General features: G+C 43.2%; 1 protein-coding gene across 2 annotated transcripts in view; it reads left to right on the top strand.

The window, feature by feature from the left end:
- The first annotated feature begins 1,673 nt into the window (after nucleotides 1-1,673).
- The window catches only part of PLPPR1 (phospholipid phosphatase related 1), a 191,939-nt gene continuing 166,558 nt past the window's right edge, over nucleotides 1,674-27,054 (top strand). For both annotated transcript variants that reach the window (XM_036330185.1, XM_036330184.1), the window contains exon 1: nucleotides 1,674-1,987. The gene's annotated coding sequence lies outside the window, so the exon portion shown is untranslated. The remainder of the gene's footprint in view (nucleotides 1,988-27,054) is intronic.

The raw sequence follows: 27,054 nt of genomic DNA, 5'->3' as shown, positions 1-27,054 counted from the left end.
GTCTTTTCTTCTAAACGTTGCCTTTGTGGGGGGTATTTAGATATGCTGTGTTCTCTCCTCTGGGTGTGCTCTCGGTTCTGATCTAATTGGCCTGCTGTTCTAATGTCACCAGGCATTATTGGGAAGACGAATGGGACTGGGGTCAGAGTTCAGCAGGAAGGCATCTGCTCACTTGCATTGCATAGAAGTGCTCAGAGATGACCTTTATTATTTTTTATTTTTTCTCTTTTTTTTTATTGCTTAAAGTATTACAAAGCGTATTACATATGTCTCCTTTCCCCACCCCCTTGACAATCCCTGGGCCTCCCCTACCCCCCAGTGTCTTATGTCCATTGGTTATGCTTATATGCATGCATACAAGTCCTTCGGTTGAACTCTTACCCCCCCCCTCCCGCCCCCGCAACTCTCCCCAGCCTTCCAGCTGTAGTTTGACAGTCTGTTCGAGGCTGCTCTGCCTCTGTATCAGAGATGACCTTTAATGAAAGCTTGGGAAAGATTTGCATAGAGTAGACTGTCTTCTGTCTCTCCAAAGCTGGGTGGCCAAAAGGTAGCCCTTTCCTGGAAGGACCAAAACTGAATAAACAGGACGTAGGCATCCCTGCTTGGGATGTCTTCTGCAGGAGAGAAAATGGGGAGGGAGGGAAAAGGGTGATTTAACAGGAAGGAGGTTGAAAATGGAAGCTCTTGATTGGGTCCTAACTGGCCTGTTTTGCTCATAGAACAATCTCATCAAAGAAGAGTTTCCACTCCACTCACAAAGCCTCTCACCCAGTGTCTCCACTGGCCTCAGGTTACTGCGCCAGCGCCATGGCAGGCTCAGGTTCTCTACTGGACTCCCTTCGCGTTGACAGTTCTTCCACTTTACCAAGTAGCAGAGTCCTCACCTACGAAGAAATGCTTCTTCGGCATTGGGGAGAGGGGGTCAAGGGGGAACAATGGATCTATTGTTCTTTTGGCCTTCTTCCACAGGGCACGTGTCTCCCCGCTCTAACCGTCACCAAAGGGGGCTGAGTGTGGAGCCCTCCGAGCCTCGCCTTCCTTCCACTCCTGCTTTGTTCTCCGGAAGAGGGTTTTTGTGTGACCCTCCCCGCCCTTGTCCCATCAAACCTGTTTGGGGACCCGAGTGGACAGTTGTCTTCTGCGCTTCACAGAGTGGAAGCTGGGAGGGAGAGAACGAAGCACAGATCAGATAACTCCTTTTAGTTCAGGTGAGACCTGCCTGCGGTTCCTGCTGGACCTCTGGGGAGACGCTCCTTGGTCCCCCGCAGCGCAGAGGCTGGAGAGCGGTGCACAGAAACCGCGCAGCCAGCACTAAAGATACAGGGAGAAGAGAGCTCAGCTCACCAGGACTCGGGACTAAAGCGGTCCCCTAGGATGGATCGGGGAACCCGCCCCGGCTTCCCGCACCGCGGGCGCAGGGAGTCCCCGCGCAGAGCGCACCTTTGCTGTGGGGTTTCCCAGTTGCCTCCCGGGAACCCCGTGGAGCCCCTGCGGCTCGGGTGGCGCCGTCATTCTCGCCTCGACCCGCATCGCCCGCCTCCCTCCGCCTGAGCTCCGAAGTGAGCGCTCAGTGTCCCTCTCTGAGCATGCGCGGCCCGGCGCTCTCACCGCCTCTCCCGCCCCCCTCCGCCCCCTCCCCGCCAGCCTTTTGCTCCTTCCTTTCATTAAACAAACACGAGATCCTGAAACCTGGACCCCGCGCGAGCCGCGGCGCTAGGAGGGGGCGGAGGCGGAGGCAGAGCGCGCGATGGGCGCCGAGGGGGATCTGTGATCCGCGCACCCCCGCCCCGCGCGCGCGCACACACTCGTACACACATACACACACTCGCACAAACACACACTCGTGCACGCCCGCCGGCTCGCTCTCCCACGCAGGGGAATGCAGCAGAGCCCGGGGAGCGTGTCTCCGGCCGCCGCCTGAATGCGCCTCGCGCGCGGGAGCGGGACGGCCCAGTAGGGCGTGCGGGAGGACGCGCCGCCACCAGAGGTGAGTAGGGCGCCCGCAGCCGCGGGCAGTTCCCAGACGCCGGGCAGGGGCCAGGTACCCGGCCGGACGTGCCGGCGCAGGTGGCCCACATCCGGCTCGTGGGTTTCCAGGTGCAGATGAACGCGGCGCGGGGGCTGTGCGAGGCGAGGGGGAGATCGCAGGGAGGCTCGCCTCCCGAGGTGTCAGATGGACCCGGCAGAAAGCTGCACCGTCCCAGCTCGTAAACTTTCCTCCCCTGTCATTTGGGAAACGTGGAGACAAAGGGGGCGTGGAGGCTCCCTCCGTCCCATTCCACCCTCGCGGCTGCATTGGGGCTGCGACGGAGCCGGTGTGCGAGCGGGGGCGCCCTGCAGGTAGCAGATGCCAAGTATCTCCCGCCTGGGCGGGGGCTGGGATTCTCCCCCAGATCTGTAAGCCTGGGCGTTGATTTTCCCTCAGGCGTGGGCACCTGTCATCCTTGCCTTCTCCCAACCCCCGCACCCTAGACGTATTGGGGGCTGGGGTGGGGTTGTCACCTGGAGGATTGGAGGGGCAGCCTTTGGCTTTCTCGTTCAGTGCCCGTGCCAGAGGCGCCGGGGTGAGGCTCGGGTCAGTGCGGGATGAATGATGAGTTACTGAAAGGCTTGCCATAATCACCTCTAGAAACGCTGGGCGCCGGGATCTCCTCCCCCCGGGAAGGTGCTGTCCTCACGCACACCCAGGCGGCAGCACTGGGCGCTGGGCTGGGCTGGGCTGGGCTGCTGTGGCAGCAGCGGCAGCAGGGGGAAGCTGGGCTTTATTTTTGCCCTGGGGTTTTGTGACACACGTAGAATATGTGGAGGATTCTGGGTTATTTTTCTTTGTGGGGATATCATTTTCCCTTTAGCCTCTTTCGTGGGAAAGATTCTCTGCAGCCTGATATGTAGCTGGCGGACAGGCACCGTTCTGATATTTTTCGGTCCCAGGGAAGAGGTCCCCAGAAAAGGATTCCCTAAAATGCCAGGTCCATTGTGGCGGGGTCTCAGAGTGCTCCTGGGAATTGCTTCAAATCGAATGGCTCCTTGAAACCGCAGGGACTGGGTTAGCGTGTGAGGAGTCCAGGACTGGGACAAAGGCAAGTAGAAGGGGGCCAGTCTATGGTCATTTAGGAGAGGAGTGACTAGAGGCCCATTAAGGCAGGAAAAGGTCGAGCGTGAGGCAAGGTATTCAGCAGCCTTAACGGAGTGGATCCCTTCTACTTCGGCTGTTGGCTTTTATTCATCAGTGGGACTCTAATTTGGAGATTTCTGGAATGTCACATCTGGAGTATCCAAGACTTGGTTATTCCTAGGCTAACCTTCAGCACAATTACAAATCCGTTCTTCAAGTCTAGAAAGTGCCATGTGTGAGAGTTTCTATCTTGATGCTCTATTTAGACGTGGACGGTGGGAAGGGCAGACCGGTATGTTTTGGGTTCTGTACCTCAGGAGCTTTGGGTTTGTAGAAGTGTGGGGATGCTGACAGAGGAAAACACCAGAAGCTGGATCCAGGACTTGTGGCTGTGGGTTGTCAGAAGGTATTCTCTTCCATTAAGATGACAGGTGGAGGACATCTCTCTGCTGTTCTGGGGACCGTTTTTAATATTTAACATTTTGTAACTTTTTTGAAGTGGGAGAAAACGTGTTATGCATGAGGTTAATTGAGAAAGCTCACATATGAAAGGTAGCTTGATTCAGAAGTTAACATAGTGAAAAGTGAAGAAGTTTTTGAAAAGGAATAAAAAGAAATTGGAAAAGTGATGCATATTATTAAAAACAGCTTTGCTTTTATGATATTTAAAAAGCTTTCAGTAAGATAACCTGAAAGTTTTTTTATTTTTAAAACAACTAGTGAAGTAAAGACCTTTCCAGAAATAGTCCCAAGTTGAAATTGGCATAGCAGGGGTTTAAATATAATTGTCAGGATATGTCCTTTTTATTTCATGGTGAACATTGTCATCATTTTCTTTGCCAAATGTGGCAAGAAAAGATTAAAATTATTTTTTTGCTTTTTACTCAAGCTGCATTTTCTCCCTTTATGATCTATTTCCTTTTCCTACATCTGCAAGTTCAATTCATTTGATTATATTAGACTGTATTTACAAGTATTCATTGACCACCTATCCCATACTTAGCACTGGAGTTCATGTCAAAATGTATAACATAGTCCTGGCACTCAAAGAGTTTATGATCTAGTTGTGAATACAAGATTAACACACATGAAATAATTAAAGGGTAGGATAGCTCTGTACTTGACTGTAAGCCCTTAACATACATGCTATTCACTCCATCCTTACTCCTGGGTTTTCCCACATTTAGACAACATACCTCAGCACTTACTATATGCTGGATGCTGGAGAGAAAAACACACAAAAGGAAGTAAAAAAAAAAATAGCTCCAGCTTTCAAGGAAGAGGAAGCATAATATAGTATTTAGCTAATCGTGATGCAGTCTGATTAATTGGTATAATTGTAGGGCAGATCAAGTGCCAATAGCACAGACATGTAAATGATTTTTTTTTCTTCCTCTGGGGGATTGGAGCAGGTGATCTCTGAGATATTTTTTTAAAAAATGAGTAGTCTTTTACCAGATAGGGAAGGATAGAAAGGACATTCCAGGCGGAGGAAATTTGTGAGATTGCCCAATGAATTAGGGTAACTATAAGCCATGTGGGTAGAGCACATGGCACTGGAGTGTGGATACAGAGATGAACAGCAACTGGGTGACACTAACAACTAATGACATGGAGTTAGTGTTTGGATACAAATATGCCCAGGTTGCTCTTGTAAGCACAAAGGGATTAGACATCATCTACAGGAGGGAAAGAAGGTCAAAAAGGTTTCTTAGGGAGGTTGTGGTGAGCTGAGTCTTAAAGGACAAGGAGTAGAGAAGGACTTTCTAGGCAGGAAAAACTATGTAAGAGTTGGAAGTAGCTCTGTAGGCTGCAGTGAGAGATGTGGATTTTTAGCTACATGGCATAGCAAACCATCAGGCCAGAGAGAGAGTCAGAGATCAAGTATGAATGGAAATATCCCAAGCAAAAGAGCTTCAGTTTTATCCAAAAGGCTAGGAGAGAGTTCAAAAGTTGGGAAAGTTTGGGATGATAAGATTTGCATTATGGAAAGAAAGCTGTGACTACTGTGTGGAGGATGGATTGGAGGTGGTGAGACTGGAGGCAAGGAGCTTATTGTGGAAATATAGGTGTGAAGTGATGAGGATGGAGGCAGTGGGGGTGGAGCAAAAGAGCTATGACTAGGAGACTAGTGAGAAAAGAGAATCCTGCTAATCTAAGAAGGGCCTCCTTCTGTGTGCTCCTATCCTACCCCCTACTTCCTCAGCGTTCACTTGTGTAGCTCACTTCCCTGTATTTTGCTCACAGCTGCACCTCCAGCATTCATCACAGGCTTGCTACAGGGTAGAAATTCAATAAATATTTGTTGAATGAATGATTAAATCAGTGAATGAGGAAGTCCAGTCATGAAGTGATGATTCCTGCAAAAGAATACTAGGTGACCCGGTTAATAATGCGGATTTTTTTCAATAGATGGAGTTGCACATATGTTGATATATATGCGATTTGATATGTATGCTATTTTGTTGTATTGACAACAAGTTTCAAAACTTCACGTCAAATTTTCTGAAGGTGTTAATATCACAGATATTTTTACACTTAAAAATGTTGAATTTCGTGCCAAAAAAAGAGCATTTGTGGGAGGTTTTAACTCATTACTTTATTTTGAAGAAAAGTGTCCTGAAAGGTATCGTATACTTCCGGAAGCTTATGGTGAACATGCTCCATCTCAAGATACTTGTGAATGCTGGTTCAAATGCTTTGAAAGTGATGATTTCTATGTGAAAGACAAAAAATTTCCAGGTCAACCGAAAAAGTTTGAAGACCAACAATTACAAGCATTATTGGATGAAGATGCGTGTCAAATTCAAAAATAACTTGCAGGAAGATTAAACGTTGCTCAGCAAACAGTTTTTGATTGTTTACAAGCAATGGGAAAACTTTTTAAAGGAAGGAAAATGGGTGCCACATCAACTGAACAAAAGACAAGTGGAAAACTGAAAAGTCATCAGTAAAATGTTGCTTCAACGGCACGAAAGAAAGTCTTTTTTGCATCGAATTGTGACTGGCGATGAAAAGTGGATTTATTTTGAGAATCCCAAACGCACAAAATCCGCATTATTAACCGGTTAAAAATTAATCCGCATTATTAACCGGGTCACCTAGTATTCTTATGCAGGAATCACCTAGTAGTAGACTTCCGTTTGTCCAAGGTGATCAACCTTTGGGAAGTCAGTGACAAAATGATCCAAGGAGACTACCTCCATAAGGAACTGTCCTGTGAAGTGCCAATAAGAAAGCAGCATTGTGACATCACATTTTTATATTTAAAAAATTATATTGTCAGTCCAACTTTGTGCAATTCTTCATTCGTAGTAGGCTGTTAGTAAATGTGAGTCTCTCTCTTTCCTGCTGATTTGTTAGGATTTTCTGATTCCATGTACTTTGCTCTAACTTTTAAGATAATCTTGGGCCAGGGAGTTTGTAAGCCCCATGGTCTCATATTAAAGAGCTCATAGCATCTTGGTATCCTGGGACGAGGGCCTGACCACCCACATTCCAGTCATAATCATGCAGCCCTAGGGATTGAATCCCTTACTAACCAAACCCACATATACTGAGTCACAATCTTAAAAATCCTTAAAATCCCAATAAGCGATGTTAGAATGGACAAAAACATGAGACTTTGTTTTCAGGTTGACTACAGGGGGTGAAAGAGGAGTTGTCAAAGGTAGCACTTGGGTTTGACCTTTAGTAGCTGGATGAATGGTGGACAAAGAATGGGGGAGGGAGGTGAGCTCAGAGGAGTGAAAGGCTTAGTGCTGTTTTGTAGAAATTGATTTTGGGGTGACACTGGAACATCTGGAAGGCACATAGCATAGATCCCAGTGTGTAGTGATTTCATGGTAAATGCCAACTATTATTTTCTTTAAGGGAGAGGATGGAGAGAGCAGGAAACCATGAAGCCAAAGACTAAGTCTTAGCATTTTGCAAAATTTAGGAACTAGGAGAAAAACAACTATCATAGAATACTTAGACAAGAAAGGAAAGAATTGGTGTGAAAACAAAAGCCTAAGAGAATCATGAGACGTGGTGGTCCGACCTCACTGAACGCATCTGACCTGTGGGTCAGGCCTTGTGTGAGGGCCCACGTGTGGAACCTTGTTTAATCCCCATGCCACCTGAGGTTCCCTTCTCCCCTTGACAGCTGAGATGCCTGAGACAGAGATTCCATTAGCTTGTCCACAGTTACCAAGCCAGTAAGTGGCAGAATGAGGTCTCAACGCCCATTTTAATAATCTTACAAACTATGTCCTCTCATCGGAGGCATAAATTACCAGGATGATTTTAAGTGCAGAGATGTTGGAAGGACAGAAAGTAGAGAACTGAAAAAAGACAATGACAAGTTCACTGGTGACTATTAAGAAAGCAATTTTAGTCCAGCAGCATGCTCAGAAGCTGTATTTCAGGGAGTTCAGTGGGGAATGGGAGCTGAGGAAATCCAGGTGAGGTGTTCCTATCAGTCATTTATGATGTCTGCTCAAGGAAAGAGTTATGGGGCCAAAGGGAGAAGGTTCAGTGAGCCTCGACTGCAGTGATTATCAGGGGGTAACAGATGGAAAGAGCTGGTGTCTATGGAGAAGTGAGAGCATGAGAGAAGAGACAGGGGAAGAGGGAGACCTCTTTCCAAGAATATGGAAAGAGGGATTTGAAGACCGATAGGGGGAATGCTCTTCTCCCCCAAAACTAAATTACTGAGCTGCTTACTGATGCCCAGAGAATTTAGATCCTTGAGTGCTCTAGGAACTGAAGCAGTGTCTGCGTGCTGTGCTTTAAGGGTGTCCCTGGGCACGCAGGATGATAAACTTAGTTTGTGTAGCACAGTGACCAAGAACACAGACTCTGGAGTTAGGCTGTGTTTAAATTTTGATTGTGCCACTTATCAACTGCGTGACTTTGAGCACACAATTTACTTCTCTGTGCTTCAGATTACTCCTGCTCTTATGATGGAGATAACCATCTTAACCCATTGCCTACAGTTGTGAGGACTAGATGAGTTAATATGTGTGAAGCTTGGCAGAGAGTGCATGCTCAATAAATAGTAGGTATTATGTGTGACAGCAGTGAGGTGGAAAACACCAAGCTTTGACTTTATGCTCCAGACTCTAGAGATTGTGTGTTTCCTCATTGGTTTAAAAATATTTTGGTTGGTTATAAATATCTGGCTGTAATCCTATCTTCCTAAGTGCAGGAATTAAACCAACAGACATGAATATGACAGGAGCAGACCAGGTCTACCATCATACGTCTAGGTGGAGGAGACGCATGCTGCGTGTGTCTACCCAAAACAACAACAAACGTTTGCTTGCTTTGAGGCTGGTCCTCACATTATTCAGGCTCATGGGCATCACACAACAGCTACTTAGCAAATTGCTTTTAGGGAAGTGACTACGTGTATTAATTACAGCGCTTCTTTGCTACCGAGGGATGTAAACTCTAAATAGCTCATGTATGACGTTTACAGCATTTGGGGTGAATTAAAAACCTCTCTTGTTCATGGAAATGTTTGTGGTGTTTTAGAAAATAGAAGCCTAGTGGTATGGAAGCCCTGTTATCTAACCAGTTGACAAAAGGGCAGTGACTGGAACCGAGGTCTGACCAGTGCTCTTTGCATTACATTCTGCCAAATACTCTTTTTTATTGTTCTGCAATCAAAGACTGATTTTTTGTTTGTTTGTTTCATTGATCCTATTTGTGCTTCAGCCATACTAAACTCATAGTTTTCCAACTGAGGTATTTGTTTTTGCCTTCAGGTCTTTGGCCATGCTGTTCTCTCTCTCTGGAATTCCATCCTTCCTAAGCTTAACTCCACTAGTCCTTTTGGTCAAAGACATTTTTCAGGGAAAAGTGTCCTGACCTTTTAGCATTAGGGTTGGCTTCCTTTTTCGTGTGTGTTTCTGTAGTCCTCCACTTTGTATTTTTAGCACCTAACAAAGTGCTTTTCACATGATAATTGCTCAGCAAACACTTTGGATTGAATGACTGCCTAAGCAAATGACTTATTCTTTTGAGTCATTCCTAATGCCCCTATAATGCGACTTTATGTTATAGAAAATCAGCACTTTCAAGTTCAAAGCTTTACTGGAAGTTTTAGTATCAGACTTCCAAGTGAAACCAGATGGGTAGACTGAGAACTAGAGAGGCTGGGTGATTTGCCCAGGGCCATGTAGCTAAATAGGGTGAGAACTGGGGCCAGAACCCCAGTTCCTGATTTCAAGTGCAGGGCCACCCAGGGCCAGGATCAGGGTGAGCTGAGGGAGGCAGTGTCCTGAAAGTCAGGGTTGGTTCTTATCTTTATTTAAAATGTTGATGTTTTGTTCACCTTGGGTATTTTTGCATTAATTTTGATTTTTTTTAAACATTGTGTTAGACATATTGTTTATATTGATTACTGAGTTTTTGACATCCCTTTAAATTTTGTGCCTGGATGCAAATGCCTGACTCTCTTCACACTGGTCCCAGCCCTGTTCTTTCCAACACTGGTGTAAGAATGCAGTTACACTGTGTATGGCATGGGCCCTAACTGAAAATAACAAAGGAAACACCATTCGACACGGTGGTGTGAGCTGTTAATAAACAGTTTCATGACCTGGCTGACCTGCTAATTAGTACACATATTCACAGTATAAAAGGCCAAGAGGGAAAAAATAAAAGTTGAATAAAAGCGCTATCTATTACCTGTCTATCTATTCATACATCTCAGGGCTAATGGACATTGTAGAGATTGTCTTCATTTGTAAGTATATGTATGCTGTTTATACATATACTATATTTTTTTTAGTTTTTTAAGATCCAAGATGGAAAAAGAAGGAAATTATTCTACCCATCAGCTTGGCTAGTCTTGACTTATGGCACTACTGGCCTGTTTTGAAGATTTGAGGTCAGAAGTTAAAAACAAGCAAGCAAGCGATCAAACAAACAAACAAACAAAAGCTTGGTGTTTCTGCCCCAAAATAAGAAAGCAAGAAAAATAGCATTGATGGAAAGGAGAAAGAGATATAAATGGAGGACATTTTAAGGAGGAATCTATCTACTAAGTAGCATCCAAGGTACAACTGTCAAGTATAGAAGGGGCTTTACATATATTATTTCCTTAATTTCTTTGGCATGCTTTAATGGGCATGAGTGTCTCCATTCTCCAGCTGAGCAAACCAGACCTTGGAAAGGTGCGTTAGCTTACCCAAGCTCTCAAACTAGAGCTTGAGTCAAACCCAGGTCTGGGTGTAAAACCTTTACTCATCCCACTTAATCCTTCTGCTTCTCAGATCACCCCATTACCTTCCGCTCTCACCACATCTTTAGGTGCAGGGCTTCGGGGGCGTGTCTGGGTTCGGTGGAAGGGAAGTAGCCGTTAGCTCCTCTCCAGCCATTCTTTTCTCTCCCTACGCTACATTTATCTTTTCCCACTCATCAATAACAGCAGAACGCAGAAATGCATACACGTAGGAAATAAATACCCCTTTGTGCGAAGGTCATAAATTTTGATGCGACACGAATGCACAGATTTTACATCGCCTCCATTATGCTAGAAGGGCCTTTTTCTTTAGGCATTATGGCATTGAGTGTGCTAGAAATGCTCCCAGACACAGACTGAAGAAAAGGTGATCATAATTACTGGAGCATATCTGTCACGATGAGGGGGTAATGTGTTTGCACGGTTGACGGTCAAGGGCTTCTAGGGTGCTCTTTCTATTGATGTTCCTGATGAATAGCATGGAGCAGTGACCCCCAGTCTCCCAACATTTAAAATTCAATAATATCCATAATCAAGTGAAATCGGATATAATTAACAGGAAATAAAATCTGGTTGAGGGTAATGCTGTTCAGTTCACAGCTCTACAAGCTGAGAATGCTTTCTCATTATTCCCATTTCCAGGCCTGGCTAGCTGTCGCTTCTACGTAAACCCCCACACTCAAATGCTATAATAATCAGCCCGCAGCCTTTTCTCTTGAGGGTCACAGGAACTGAAAAAAAAAAAGAAAAGAAAAAAAAGTAAGACCTTTTCATTCGCACTTGTATTAACTGGAAAAAACATTGTCTCTCTGTGTGTGTTTTTTCCTCAGTGTAAAAGCAAAACAGTATCTCTAGGTTTGAGGAAATCCTTGGGGTTTAGTTTTTACCATGGGCTGACATGTAACATGTGGCACAAACAATTCCTGGCCTGGCTAGTTTGGAACAATTAGAGTAATTTTGCAATAAAAAAATGAATTAATCCCATTATATACGCACTACAGTGTTGTACAAATGCAGACGTAATGAAGCACATGGTGTAAAAGTCAAGATCAGTCGTATTGCTGCTGTAACTTCTTGCCCAGAAAACGACTCTCAATTGTTTTGTGTACGCTCCTTCAACATTTTTGATCCATTAACAGCTATTTATCTTATTATATTTTCTTTTTTGTAAGGTGGGAATATTCTTTACATATTATTTTACTGTGTGCTTTTAGTTACAATTTTAAATGAAAGCAATTTCTTCAGATTAGTAAGCATTTGGTAAATATCAGGATGAATGCTACTTTCCATCCTAAAATAGAGCTCAGCTGACATACCCTAGGGTCTTTGGCCGTCTGTCCTCCTGTATATTTTGTAGATACCATCAATGAACAATTTTCTGAGCTCCTCCTAGGAGCCACCTACCATACCCTGTGCTTTTCAGGAGGTCACATTCTAGCAAGAGATAAAGTAATGAGAGGATTTAATTTGAACCCAATGAATAGCAACAGCTGTAAATTCTTCTTGATTCACAGAATTGCTGCAAGGGATAATCTATTCCAATTGTCTTATTTTTCCAGACGAGAATTGAGGTCCATTGGGGTTAAGCGACTTGTCCAGGGTCCCACAGCTGGTGATTGGAGAGGCTGAGATGACAGGCTGGTTTTCAGCCTGTTATTAAGTTAGTGGTGATACCATTATACCTGCCTGCGAAACAACCCTCACATCTGGAAGAGGGAACTAGGGAATTCACTTTCCAACACTAGTTTAAGCAATGAATCCCTAGCAGATTGAAACTTACACCTTTTTTTTTTTTTTTTAAGAGAGCGAGAGAGAAACATTGATGTGTTGTTTCCCTAAATGCATTCATTAGTTGCTTCTTGTATGTGCCCTGACGAGAGATCGAACCTGCTACCTGGACATCTCGGGAAGACGCTCTAACTAACTAAGCTTCCCAGCCAAGGCAAAACTTACGGTTTATGTAAACATTTTCACCTACAAGTTGCTCCAGAGATTGCCTCCCTATCCTCATACCCCTCTGTGCCCATGTAAGCTCTGCCCAAGCTCCATCTTCCCCTCCTCCCCGGCTTGATAGTCTCCAAATTTAATAACTCTTTGAAGTTAGCAACAATCTGACCATAATGTTGAGAAGAGATGGTGCTCACATTGCCTAGGGAGGGTGTTCTGTAAACCTACTTACAGAGATTATTTTTCAGTTTGCTTCTTGCCGTCTTGAACCTGAAGGAATGATTTCCACAATAAATGTGTTTTACCTGCCAACTTTAACCAAGGCATGAACCCTTCCTGACATTAACTGATGACTTTTCTCCCTGATGGAAGCATAAGTAAAGCCCTGATTCTTAAATACTCTAATTGTCTTTTCCTGCTGTGGAGGCAGGATCCTGTGGTGGGTGACAGCGTGGGCTGTGGAGTCAGATGGAGCTGAGTTCCAGTCCCAGCTCTGCCATTCACTGGCACTTGGATGTCAGGCCAATCCCTTGGTCTTTCTAAGTCTGAGATCTAAGTGTAGGTGGAGATAATAAAAGTACCCCTCCCCACAACCGAGATTTTGTAAGGAATAAATAACTTACTTGCCTTAATACAGAGTTGAGAATATAAGGACTAAGGAAATTGAAGCAATTATTATTCATTACTTATGATATACACATGACATATAGCTGATATAGCTCTTAGAACCACTTGGATGTCAAGCTTTAAAGTACTGGATTTATAAAAAAAAATAGAGATTCAAGTTAATAAAAATTAAATAAAATGAAATACTGGGTTATTTCCCCTTTCTTCCATAACATTTTAATCTCCTCTTCTTTTTGGAAATTAATGTTTAAACCTGAAATTATGTCTCATCATCCTGGAAACCTCTCAAAATTTGTGGGTCTTTGTCAGAATATCACCTACAGTTGCTGCTGACCCATGCATGAACCATGGAATCCAGAAGCATAGCAAGAAGTGGGTAATGGCGGGATTTGATTATACATCGAAGCTTTGCTTTAAAGAATAAATCTCAGCCCTCTTTCTCTGCATAATTGTACTTTCATGGAAATGCTTTGGAACAGATGAAAATGTATGCCTTTCTCAAACATTAAGTCAATGTTATTAATTCCAATTGGTTAAGTGCATGCTTTAAGTCTCATTTTCCTTGGTTGTACTGGTAGGTTCCCTAGATTCCACTCATTTGCATAGAATCTTCTTCCTCTTGTTCTTCCAGCAACATGTACAGACCACCCAAAGGATGCTTTCTGTCAGGAATTTTTCTGGCCTACCACATCCATTAGTAGCAAAGAGAAATATCTACACACCAACAGTTTTACTCAATTTTTTCTCCCAGGTATGAGATCCCCACTTCCCTCCTAACCCCCACCCAAAAAATAATAGTAAGTTACTTTTAAAGTAGATTTAGCTTTTAAGTAAACCTGCTTCAGAGCATCTAGAAATATAGGAAGAAACTTGAGCTCTCTTCTTTTTTCTCAAAAGTAATTCTGAATTATTTCTTAACTAGAGCCCCGGTGCACAAAAATTTGTGCACTGGGGGGCAGGGGGGAAATCCCTCAGCCCGGCCTATGCCCTCTTGCAGTCTGGGACTCCTTGGAGGATGTCCACCTGCTGGCTTAGGCCCTCTCCCTGGGGGATCGGCCCAAGCTGGCAGTCAGACATCCCTCTGGCAGCCTGGCAGCCCTCGGGGGATTTCCACTTACCAGCAGGGAGCAGACCCAAGCTGCAGTTGGACATCCTTAGTGCTGCTGAGGAGGCAGGAGAGACTCCCACCACCACCGCTGTGCTGGCAGCCATCAGCCTGGCTTGTGGCTGAGTAGAGCTCCCCCTGTGGGAGTGCACTGACCACCAGGGGACAGCTCCTGCATTGAGCACCTACCCCCTGGTTGTCAATGTGTGTCATAGTTACCAGTCATTCCCAGTCGTTCTGCTGTTAGGATCAATTTGCATATTACCCTTTTATTATATAGGACTAGAGGCCTGGTGCACAAAATTCGTGCAGGGGGTGGTCCCCTCGGTCGAGCCTGCACCCTCTCCAATCCAGGACCCCTTGGGGGATGTCAGACATCCCTCTCACAATCCTGGACTGCTGGCTCCTATTCGTTCACCTGCCTGCCTGCCTGATCACCCCTTACTGTTCCCCCTCCCCCCCATGGCCTGGTCACCCCCAACTGCCCCCCTCTGCCAGCCTGGTCACCCCTAACTGCCTCCTCCTGCCAGCCTGGTCATTCCCAATTGCCCCCCTGCCAGCCTAATCACCCCCAACTCTCCCCCTACTGGCCAGGTTGCCCCCAACTGCCCCCTTTGCTGGCCCGGTCGCCCCCAACTGCCCCCCCCCCCCCCCGCCAGCCTGGTCACCCCACACAGCCTGCTCTTCAGTTGTTTGGTCATTACTCACTAAGCCCCCTGCCGACATGGTCACCCCATGCAGCCTGCTTGTTCAGTCGTTTGGGCATCACTCACTAACCCCCCTGCCAGCCTGGTCACTCCATGCAGCCTGCTTATTCAGTTGTTTTATCGTCCCTCACTAACCCCCTGCCGGCCTGGTCGCCCCGTGCAGCCTGCTTGTTCAGTCGTTTGGTCATTTCTCACTAACCCCCCTGCCGGCCTGGTTGTAGGCAGCCATCTTGTGAGGGCATGAGGGTTAATTTGCATATTACCTCTTTATTATATAGGATTTGGGTTTAATGACTATAACTTAAGTGATTATGCTTTTGAACAAAAGGATGTTTTATCAAATTATAATTACCTGGGAAAATTATAATTACCTGGGCAATCTGTATATATAAAAGCCAAGTGACCGGAATGATGGAACGACCTGACAACCGGTCGCTATGACATGCACTGTGGCAGCCCCCCCCAACCTCCTGACTCCCTACCCTCTGGCCAGCCTGGCCCCCAATCGGCCCCCACCACCCCGATCGGGGGTGGGGCCAGCCGGCCAACCTCCTGTGTCCCCTCCCCACTGCCGGCCTGACCCTGATCGGCCCCCATCGGGGCAGGTCGGCCGGTCCCTACCTGTGCATGAATTCGTGCACCAGGCTTCTAGTATTTTATAAATGAAGGTTATTTAAATATTGTTAAAATATGAATGAAAAAGAATGATTGTTTTGTTGTTATAGAAGATGAAACACAGAATTGACTGTAATAATTGTTCTGTACGGGCTTTACTCAGGGTAGTTTCTCCTCTGACAGTTTTCCAGCCTTCTACCCCCTTTCTCCAGAGTCCCTTTCTTCACATTTATTTTTCTTGCTGATTGTAGACAGCCACTGCTGCTAATCCTTAGTGCATGACTCCCAACCCTCCTCCAGGTAACTTTGCAGCCCATACCCACCCCCAGCACTTGAAAGAGAACATAAAGATCATTTGGAAGTGGGGGGATGTAGTAGAAAGGATGAGACTTCAATGAAAAGGTGTGAGTTTGAGCCTTGACTACATTACTTATGCACTGCATGACCTGAGAGTTTCCTTAACCTCTCTAGATTTAAGTGCTTCATTTGTAAAATGTGGACCAGAGTAATTCATAAAGAATCATTCTAAAATTCTGCAAAAATGCTCATTTATTAACACATTATTATTAATTCAGCATCATTGTTCTATAGAAAATGTAATTCATAAAGAATCATTCTAAAATTCTGCAAAAGTGCTCATTTATTAATACACCATTACTAATTCAGCAGCATCATTGTTCTATAGAAAATGAAGGGAGATGAAGTAACTATTCCAGGAATGCAAGGCTCAAGTTTTTACTGTTCATTTCACAATTGAAATTCAAAGCATGTCGGATGAATCAGATGGAAATGCCTGTGTTGGTTGCAGATATAAATCACCCTGGGATCAGATGCGTTTCTCTTTGATGTGACTGGGAAGTGTTCTCTGGTAAACAGAGTGCATGCTCAGCATTCATACAGGAATCACTTTACCTAATTTGCCCAAAATTACTTACCTAAAGCTATTGAGTTTTATGGTTACTGTGTTCCTGTTTTAATATGAAGTGTGTCTGAGATTACCCAGAGGAGTTGAGAAGGCTCTCAGCCTTGATTTTAAAACTGTAGGTGGGTGGAGAGTGGGGCTGCCTGCAAAGGAAAATGAAGAGGTCAGAGGGAGGAGGGGTCTGAACTGGTCCAGAAAGAACCACTTAATACGAACCTAAAATAGAAGGATAGGGCCTGCCATATAAGGCTGGGTGGGTTTGAAAGCATCAAATTCAATTAGGAAATAAAGGTCCCACGCCCTTTATCTCTGTAGAGTTGGAGAAACCAAAACCATTTGGATGAAAATCACCAGAAAAATTCAAGTGGATGAATAGGCAAAACCTGGAGAGGCTGATTGAGGTCTTCATGGCAGGCAACAGTTGAAACTGGACACATTGCTTTTCTTTGATTATTAGACATATTCGAGTATGCAGCAAATATTTATTGAATGGGTAAATGAATGGAAGAGTAAGTGAATGAGTAAGTGAGCTAAAGGAGTCATGAATGAATGGAATTACCCTGAGCTTCTGAGAGTTGAAAGCTAGATGTCGAATGGAGCAACTTAATTGGGCAAAGGGTAGGGGAGAGTGAGGCAAAAATATGCTGGGTTAGAGATTTCGAATGATTGCTCTTAACAAATGCATTTTCGCTAGATGGTGTCAGTTGAGAGGCTTGCCCCAGAGCTGTGTAGGCAATAAGCTATTATGCCACCTAATGCTTAAGGAGTTTGTGATAGCCTGGCTGGTGTGGCTCAGTGGTTGAGCACCAACCTATGAAGGAGGAGGTCACAGTTTGATTCCTGGTGAGGGCACATGCCCAGGTTGTGGGCTCCATCTTCAGTGGGGGCATGCAGGAGGCAGCTGACCGATGATTCTCTCTCACCGATGTTTCTATCTCTCTTTCTCCCTCTCCTTCCTTTCTGAAATCAGTAAAAATATACTTATAAAAAAATAGTTTGTGATATCCTTGTCCTGCCCCAGAGATATACATAGTATAGAATGAGATGAGTGTGTAGGTAATTATCAGTTCTTCTTTGTTGGCTTTAACCTGGGCAAGATATTTAACGTTTCTGACTTTCAAGCTCCTCATCGAAAAGTGGGTCAGTAACATCTACCTCATATGACCATTGTAAGGAATGTCTAAGCTGTTTCTAAATCTCCTTCTTAATAAATGTCAGTTGCCTTCTCTTTTATTTACTCTTATATCGGCAACACCATTTAGATACAGACATGTTGAAAATGAACAAAGGATCGTAACTTCTTCCATCGTTCAGAAATGCGTATTACCTAACCAACACTGGCTTACTCCTACAATATCCTTCTTAAGCATGTTTGTGTTTATAAATGCACTAGATTGAGGGCCTGCTAAACACAAATTTCACCTGATCAGTAGGTCCATATGGACTTCACCCAAGATAGCTTCTCCTTTGACATTTTTCCATTCTTCTGCCCTTTTTCTATGAGCTACCTTTCTTTTGCATATTTTTTTATCTACTCTCTTGACCATTTTAGACAGCCCTTGCTGCTGACCCCTAAGGCGTCCCTCCCTCTCCCTCAGACAACTTTGAAGTCCCTATCTCCTCCCCGATCAATAGGAGAATTACCAAATTCCATGTTTTTCTTTTCCATCATCTGCCCCCATTTGCCATCTCTCTTATGCTAATCAGAGCCAATGAAACCCCCATTTTCTCTCTTAACTTTTTCTGAACACTTAGTTCCTTTAGTTTATTCTTGCTGTTACTGTTCTTACAAATCTTATAATTTATTGTAATGCATTTATCTTGGTTATGTGTCCCTTTTAGCATGTAGTCTTTAAATTGGAGCTTATTGAAACCCAATCTTGTGTAGTCATACTGTCCTGTCTAGATAACTCACCTTTCCTTCCCCAGAAGAATCATTTATCGTTTTTGAGTCATATTTTCACTCTCGAGTCTCCCTCCCCCCACCCCACATACATACACCTAGTCCTTTTAAACATTTCTAGAATTTTAGATTAAGGGATATTGTTCCTTTCTTCTCTGCAGTTCTTGAAATATTTGTCATTGGCTATCATGAACTCTCATGTTCCTATTTTAAGGATGTTTCCCTCACTCCACAAAGCTGTTCATCAGAATAAGTTATAGAGTCGTCCACCTAATGACTTCATCTGCTCCTTGAGAAATGAAATCACAAACAGAGTGAATTTAAGTGTGTATCTGAGCATTGGGTAAGTCCAGTTCTCATTTAGCCAGTGTATCTTCCATCCCTGCTCTGCCTCGCCCTGCTGTCCGTGCTATGGTTTCTATCAGGAGCACACCATTCATTTTCTTCATTAGCCCAAGCAGTGTCCCTTATGCTCTTACAAAGTTATCATTTTACTGTCTCTCTCCTTGTACTTGTTTTAGCCCCATTTTAGGTTGTAGCCAGCACTCCCAAGTCTGAACCATGTGATTTCCTCATCATTTGATGCTCAGTATTTGTGCTTTAAAAAAATATGTCTTGTATGCATGCATATAAGCATAACCAATGGACACAAGACACTGGGGGGTAGGGGAGGCCGGGGGAATATCAAGGGGAAAAAAAAAGGAGACATATGTAATACTCTTTGTAATACTTTAAGCAATAAAACAAAATATTAAAAAAATAAAATAAAATATTTAAAAAAATATGTGTTTGAATGATTATTGGTGAGGATGTGGACAAAAGGAAACCCTCATGCACTGTTGGTGTAAATGCAGATTGATGGTGTCACTATGAAAAACAGTTTGGAGGTTTCTCAAAAAATAAAAAATGGAACTGTTTTATGATCCAGCAATTCTACTTCTGAGTATATATCTGAAGAAACCCAAAACACTGATTCTAAAGAATATATGCACCCCTATGTTTATTGCAGTGCTATTTATAATAGCCAAGATACGGAAGCAACCCAAATACCCATCAGTACAAAATAAAGAAGTGGTGATACATATGTATAATGGAATATTACTTGGCCATAAAAGTGAATGAAATAAGTCAATCAGAGAAAGACTAATACCATATGATTTCACTTATATGTGGAATCTAAAGGACAAAATAAATGGGCAAACAAAATAGATACAGACTCACAGATACAGAGAACAGACTTATGATTGCTGGAGAGTAAGGGTCGCTGGGTGACAAAGGTGAAGGGATTAGGAAGTATACATTGGTAGTTACAAAATAGTCATGAGGATATAAAGTGCAGCGTAGGGAATATAGTCAATAATATTGTAATAAATATGTATGGTGCCAGGTGGGTACTGGAAATATCGGGGGGGAACACTTTGTAAAGTGATAATCAGATACACTTTGTAAAGTATATGATTATCCAACCACTATGCTATACACCCAAAACTAATACAAGATAATGAATGTAAAAAATAAGTAAAATCAACTTAATTTTCTATAATGGTCATGCTATAGATTAAAAAAATAAATTCTGTCTCTAAATACATCTGTGACTAGTTTTCCTTGAATGCCCTCCTATCTTTGAGCAACCCTTCCATTTCTTTTCTTCTTGTCCCTGTTGATTAGTCCTGTGTTTCTTTTTCTAAGACTGCTGGTTTGGCTAACGTTACTAAGATATTTAGGAACTGAATTTTTATTGTGGAGGGAGGTGTTTTAGCTTAGATAAATCTTATGATTTCCTCAAATTGTACCATATTGGTAGGTGGGCACCCAGCCTATTTCATAAAAGAAACTCAATTAGTATTTGTAGATTGACTGAATGACTGAATCTCCTGCTCCTTCATTCCATTTGCCATATTCAGAAGCCACTTGGCCCAATTTCATTCTTTGTGTCTTGAGAACTGTGTCAGGAGAAATGTGCCAGAGAAACAAGTCCATAAATAGATCATTGCTCAGAGGGAGAAATGCCAAATGGCCTTGTTCTGGATCCAAGAAAACATCGGGGCTCCTGAAAAGCAAAATGAAAAATGACAACTGAGTTTACCATTTTATTGGGAAGACAAAACACATAGCCATAAGACAGACTGCATGATCCTGAGCTAGTGAGTGTTCAGATACACCAGGCCTGCCCTGAGCTAATTGAAAACCACAGGGGTCCTAGGGCCCTTCCTGTAAACTTCTTAGTGAGTCATATTTCCTATAAAGTATCAGAGAAGAACACAACGCTTTGGGTTGCGAGACTGTCCTGGTAAAACGGTCATAATGAGACAGTGAATAAACCAGATATCCCTTTTTAGGAAAAGGTTTATTTTTTTTAAGGTAAACTATGAACATTGATGTGATGTTGTTTCACTGCAGGGAGATTCTTAGAAGTATTGATTTTATAATAGGAAATATGCATATATCCTAATGCATTTGCATTACATGCTCATACTTCAATAGCCACAAATCCTCAGAGGCCAGCAGAGATTTTGATTCAGAGTCATTGTCTAAAGAGTGGCCATTCATTAGAACATGGATGATGAAGCCTTGAAAGACAGGAGTACACGTGGCATACAGTGGGTTAATAAACGTGCTATCAAAGAGCACTACAAAATGATGAGAAATAGACAATAATAAAACAAGCAAAGGTACAAATAAGAAACTCATAAAAGGTAAAATGCAAATAGGCAAGAATCATATAAAGGGAAGTTCAATTTCACTAGTAGGTAGAAAAAAGCAAAAAAGAAAAGACACCATTTTATAGCCATTAGATTGGTTAAAAATATTTTTTTTAATAATTTGTATTGTCTAAAGTTTTACATATATCTCCTCTTTCCCCACTTGACACACCCCCCCCCCCCAGCCATTCCCACCCCGGGAAAGCCCCCACCGTCCCAGTGTCTACGTCCATTGGTTATGCTAATATGCATGCATACAAGTCCTTTGGTTGCTCTCTAACCACCCCTGCCCCTGCCATTTGTCTCTGGATCTATTCTTGTTCATCAAATTATGTTGATCATTATATCCCACATATGAGTGAGATCATGTGATATTTATCTTTCTCCAACTGGCTTATGTCACTTAGCATAATGCTCTCCAGTTCCATCCATGCTGTTGCAAATGGTAAAAAGTTCCTTCTTTTTTATAGCGGCACAGTATTCCATTGTGTAGATGTACCACAGTTTTTTAATCCACTCATCTGCTGATGGGCCCTTAGGCTGTTTCCAAATCTTAGCTATTGTAAATGGTGCTGCTATGAACATAGGGGTGCATATGTCCTTTCTGATTGGTGTTTCTGGTTTAAAATATTTTTAATGTTTTTATTCAATGGTGGCAAATGTGTGTGTGGGTACTTTGTACTGCTATTGATTATATGAGTTATTACAACAGTTTCAGAACTTAATTGGAAAATATTTTCAAAACTAAAAATGTATATCCCCTTTCACTTCATAATCTGAATTTTGGGAAGATATCCTAAGGAAGTGAGGGCCTGAATTTATACACACACACACACACACACACACACACACACACACACACAATAATAGAGCTTTTAGTAGCTAAATTATGGGAAAAATATCTGAATACTTATCAATAGGGCATTGAATAACTTATAGAATACAAAATAAAACGAAATATTGCACCACTTTGAAAAATGAGGCTTTATGTGTATTCAGAGGGACATCCATTACCGCTTGGAAAGTAGGAAAAGAAAATTAATAATAGTAACTAAAATATATATTACTTACCATGTTCCAGGATCTATTCTAAGCTGCATATATTACTTCATTCAAATGTCAAACTACCAATTACAGTTGAGAAAATAAAGCAGAGAGAGGCTGAATGACCTTGAAGTCCACACAAGGCTTAGCGGTAGAGCTGGGATTTAAACCTTCCTGGGTAGCTCCAAAGCTGGCACTTGTAATGACCATGGTGCACGTTCCCTCAGGCGATGGTTAATGAAAAATCCCATTTTTGTATAAAAACACAAAAATAACCACAAGTATATATACACATGTATGTATCGATGCATATGTGCTTATGTTAAAAATGATGCTTCTAATAAGAGCCTTAATGATTTTAAAAAATAAGATAGGGAGATCAGTTTGTCTTTGAGCTTATCACACCCCAACAACTAAAACAAGAGCCTCCTCAAAGATTCCAGGATATTCTCAAAATTGATTTGAATCCCCCTCAATGGTTCTTTGTTGTTGTTTTTAGCAAAATAACTTACGTACTGAGAGAATTTACTGTCCACTCTGATGAGTAGGGAGGAATCACAGAGCAGGTTGTTTTAAACATGAAGTCATGAATGTAAAAGACAGAAAAGCAATGAAAACTATGTATAGTTGAGCTTTCCAAGTGCGGCTGGGGTCTAATTTTTGGTGCTGTGATATATGTGGAGAAGGTATCCCCAATGAGGAACTGCTGTGTTTTCTGCTATTTCAGTTGTTACTGGGAGAAGTACGTGTGAAGAGACAGGGGGTATTGTAAGAAGACTTTAAAGTATTGTGGAGTAGCTAGATGAAGGATCCCAGGAGAGGGAGGAGGTTGATGAGAGAGTACTCAGTGGATCTTGTCTCGCTATTGGTAATGCTAAGTCAATAGAAAACATATCTATGAGTCAAAGTTGGCCCACGTTGATGCCAATTAATGGTGGTATTGATTGATCCCAGACAAACCAGAACTGTTCTGCTTCTAAAACCTGAAATTCTGAGCAGCTGTGCACCACTACGTCTTAGCCTTTCATCTGACTGACTCTGCACTTGTCCTTTCATCCGTCACCTCTTACCTGGACTCAGCCTTCTCTTCACAAATCGAACATTTCACTCAAACTCTACTGTCACTCTAGATTCATTTTGTCTCCTCCCACAGCTTCCTTTCCATGGTCCTTCCTGAGTTGGCGCAGCTGACATGATTGAGATGACTGGGTGGGTGGGGTTTCTCTCTACATTGTCTTTCTTCCTGTGGGAAGCTAGCTTGGGCTTGTTCGCATGGTGGAGGACAGCTTCCCGGCAGTAAGAGAGGGCAAACCCCACTGTGGAAATGTTTTTCACTCCTCTGCTTGTCTTGGTTTTCTAATGTCCACCGCCCACATCGAGTTCTTGGGCCAACCCCAGATTCAAGGGGTAGAGAAATAGACTCCACATTTTGCTGGGAGGAGCTACAAACCATTGTGGCTTTTTAAAGATCTACCCCGTAGGGTCGGGCACACTTTTAACTGAGACTCATCCTGCTAACCTGCCCTCCAGGAGGGCTGGGCCAATTTACTCACCCAACAGTTGCCTGTATTTCATTATCTCCCCAATACTCCTAAGTTGGTGTTAAAAAAGATATTAGCACTTAGAGTCTTTGATCAGTTAGGTGAAAGCAAAAGGGCAGGATGGAAACAACAAATTAGATACTTTATATTATAAACATTATTTTTGATGTTTTCTCTCAGAAGAGCCATGATTCATGTGGTAAACAGCCTGGTGGCATCTCAATGTGGATGTCACACAGTATCTAAGCCAGATGATATAAAAGGATTTCTTTTCTCCCACAAACCTGCTTTCCCTGTATTTCCCATTTCCGTTAACGGCACCAGCATTGTCTAAGTCAGAAACTCAGCTCTCCTCCAGGAACCTCCCTCTCCCTTACATCCTTTTTCAATATCCTCCCATTACTCTACCCCCTAAATGTTTCTCATATTGATTCCATGTTTCCCTATTCCCATCGGCACAGGATTAATTCATACTTTTATTACTCCTTGCTTGGATCGTTACAATATCCTCCGTGTCCACTATCAATTACCCCAGAACACCCGCTTACTCTAATGCTTCCAGAGTTACGTTTCCAAAATAAAAATCAAACCAAGTCAATCTGCATATCCTTCAGGGATTAAGTTCAAATCCCTTAGCAGAGCATTTACGTCCCTGCTCCAGGAGGAATGGATAATACTCTACCCATCTTATGAGATTGTTCAGATAAATACATGAGACGCTGTGTGTATGCTGAATAAATGGAGGATGTATGAATCAATAAATGAACCAATGAACAAAAAGGAAGTACTCCTGTGTGGCTGGAGTAAAGGATTTGGAAGTTGTCAGGAAAAGATGCAGATTGAAGGGCAGCTGAGACTTGATTATAAATTGCCTTGTGTGTCAGGCCGAGAAGACGGACTGTGGCTCTGTAAGAAACCAGGAGCATGTGATAGCCTCTGCTACTTGAAATAATCCCTAGAGAGGGAACTAGCAAACCCTATTTACAGTATAGTTCAATGTCAAAAAAATGATGATCGTAAATGTTCATTTCCATGTTGAATCACAATTCCCTGATGACAACTAGTCCACTTAATAGCCTGAATTCTATAACTTGACTTTCACAGAGTCTTCAAGTTCACAAAATAATTTCTGGAGCCCCTCTCATGCCGGCATTTCTTTAGACACAACCTTTGACCTGTGTCAGAAAATCGGCCCGGCCACATTTCTGTGGCAATGACACAGTCGATTGGAGCAGAATCCAAAATGGTTTTGGTGTACTGGAGCCAAGGTGTCATATTTCTATGAGGCCCTCCCACCTGTCCTCAGCTGTGCTTTGCACAAACCCAGGAGCCCTCTTTCACACAGGATTTGCTCTTCACAAAGACTTACCGCTGATTATCCAGTGCCCTGTGATCTCTGAGGTTATTGAAAATTGATTTCTCCCAGTGCCTTTCCCTGGTGCCAGCCACCGAAATCCTTGACCATTGATGGAGGGAGAGAATTGCAAACAAACAAATAAATAAATAAATCTGAAAGGAGCCTTCTTTGTTTCAAGTCTCTGGCTCCTGCCAGGCTGCAAAGCCTTCTGTGTGTGTGCGTTTGCTGTGTCAGCCCAAAGTGAAGCAGACAGAATGGGAATTGAGGAAGGCCATTAGGAGCTGAACCAGCAGGAACCTGATAAGGAGAGTCACTGGCCCTGCTGTGAGCCAGGAAGCGGGGGCGGAGGGGTGGGGGGGGGGCGTGTCTGTGGCGGGTGTGGAGACAGGTGTGCGTTTCTCTTTGCTTCTCGGTAACAGCATGGCCATTTCATAAACAGAAGGATCCATGTTTCTCTTTGCTTCTCGGTAACAGCATGGCCATTTCATAAACACAAGGATCGCCTGAGCTCATCAGTTCAGTGTCTAGGATTGGGAGCTGCTTTTAGTTGAAACAAATGATTGGATAAAGCAGGTATCATTGGAATGAGGCTTTTTCACACTTCGAATAAGACCTTGAAGGAGCTGCTTTCTGTACAGCGTCATCTGTAATATCATCTTGTTTTTTTATTTTTTTAAGCTGACTATGAAAAAGAGCTTAAATTTATTAGTCCTTTCCTCTTCTTTGCTAATCCCAGAAGCATCCTTTTGATACCCATCTATAAAGACAATCTCTAAAACCAAAAAACAGATTGAGATGTGTTATGAGTTCTTATTTCATTCAAGACAGGGCTTACCTTTAATTCTCCAGCTGAGACAGTGTGTTTGTCTTTCTGAAAGCGATTTGCTCAAGTGTGTCAAGTAACTCAAAGATCAGTTTGTTAATTCCTTATAGAACCGGATTAGACATTCTCATTTCAAATGGCAGCTTTATGCTTACTCATTGTCTTGAATAACCCTTGCCGGGAGCCGGTCCATCCTTTCTGTTTCAAGGGACCTGGCATATATGGCATACTGTTCTTAATATGTTTGCTCAACTTCTTGGCACTATGTGTTTTAACCAAGGTCTTCTCTCTGAGAAAGGTTGTTTCCCCAGGTAGGGATTTTCCCCTGAAGTTAGGGAGGGAATAAAACCCCTCAACTAAGTGCCAGGCGGGTAATTAATCACTTTAACTACGAACAATCATGCTTAAGCTACATAATCTTTACTCCCTGGAATGGAGATAAGAAACGCCCTAACCTTTGTAATAGGGATTGATAGGATTGAATCAACTGGTATAAATACAGATGTAACAAGACAGCAAGAGACAGAACTTAGAAGACAGAACCTACACAGAACCTAGAGACAGAAGAACTTCGCTGGAGAGAACATGGCAAAAGATCCTGGACAGAAACTGGCAACAGAACCTAGAGACAGAACCTAGTGAGAGAACCTGGCTGAAGAACCTAGAGACAGAACCTGGCTACAGAACCTGGATAGAACATGGCAAGAGAACCTGACTAGAACCTGGTGACTGAACCTGGCTGGAGAACCTAGTGAGGGAACATGTCTACAGAACCTGGCTGGAGAACCTAGCAAGAGAACATGGACACAGAACCTGGCTGGAGATCCTAGCCAGAACTTCGCTGGAGATCCAGACCAGAACTTGGCTGGAGATCCTGGCTAGAGATCCTGGCTAGGCTGCTGATCAACTGAACGCTGTCTCCGTGTCATTCCTTCTTCGCCGACTCCGTCCACACCTTTGGGGACCCCTGGACCTGCTGGGGTTGGACCCCAGCAAACCCTAAGTATGGTTGCTACCTTCCTGCTCCTTTATTTATATAATCACTAGCCCTTGGTAGTCTGCTTCAGGTCATAGAAAATCACTTATAGATATTTCCAACATGTACAGGGAGGCCCTTTATGTCATAATCCAACTTGATGGGTTTTTTTCCCTGCATTACCTCATGTGGGAATTCTTGTTTAAACTTTATTGATCCGCCTGGTTTATTTGCTGGGAGGTACAGTTTCAGGTCACGTGGGTGGGATGGAGAGATGCAGTGAACAGACTTACACATTTTGAGTTTTCTCTTGCTAGTGGACACAATTAACTTCATCTCTTTTGAGCTGTCAGTTTAAAGTTGTAGTTTGTTTAAAATACAGGAACAAACATTGTTTACATGATGTCAATTCCCCAAAGCTAACCATCTCCTCTGT

Source organism: Myotis myotis, unplaced genomic scaffold (assembly GCF_014108235.1).
Source record: "Myotis myotis isolate mMyoMyo1 unplaced genomic scaffold, mMyoMyo1.p scaffold_m19_p_12, whole genome shotgun sequence".
NCBI lineage: Eukaryota > Metazoa > Chordata > Mammalia > Chiroptera > Vespertilionidae > Myotis > Myotis myotis.
This window is presented reverse-complemented; position numbering and strand designations above follow the sequence as displayed.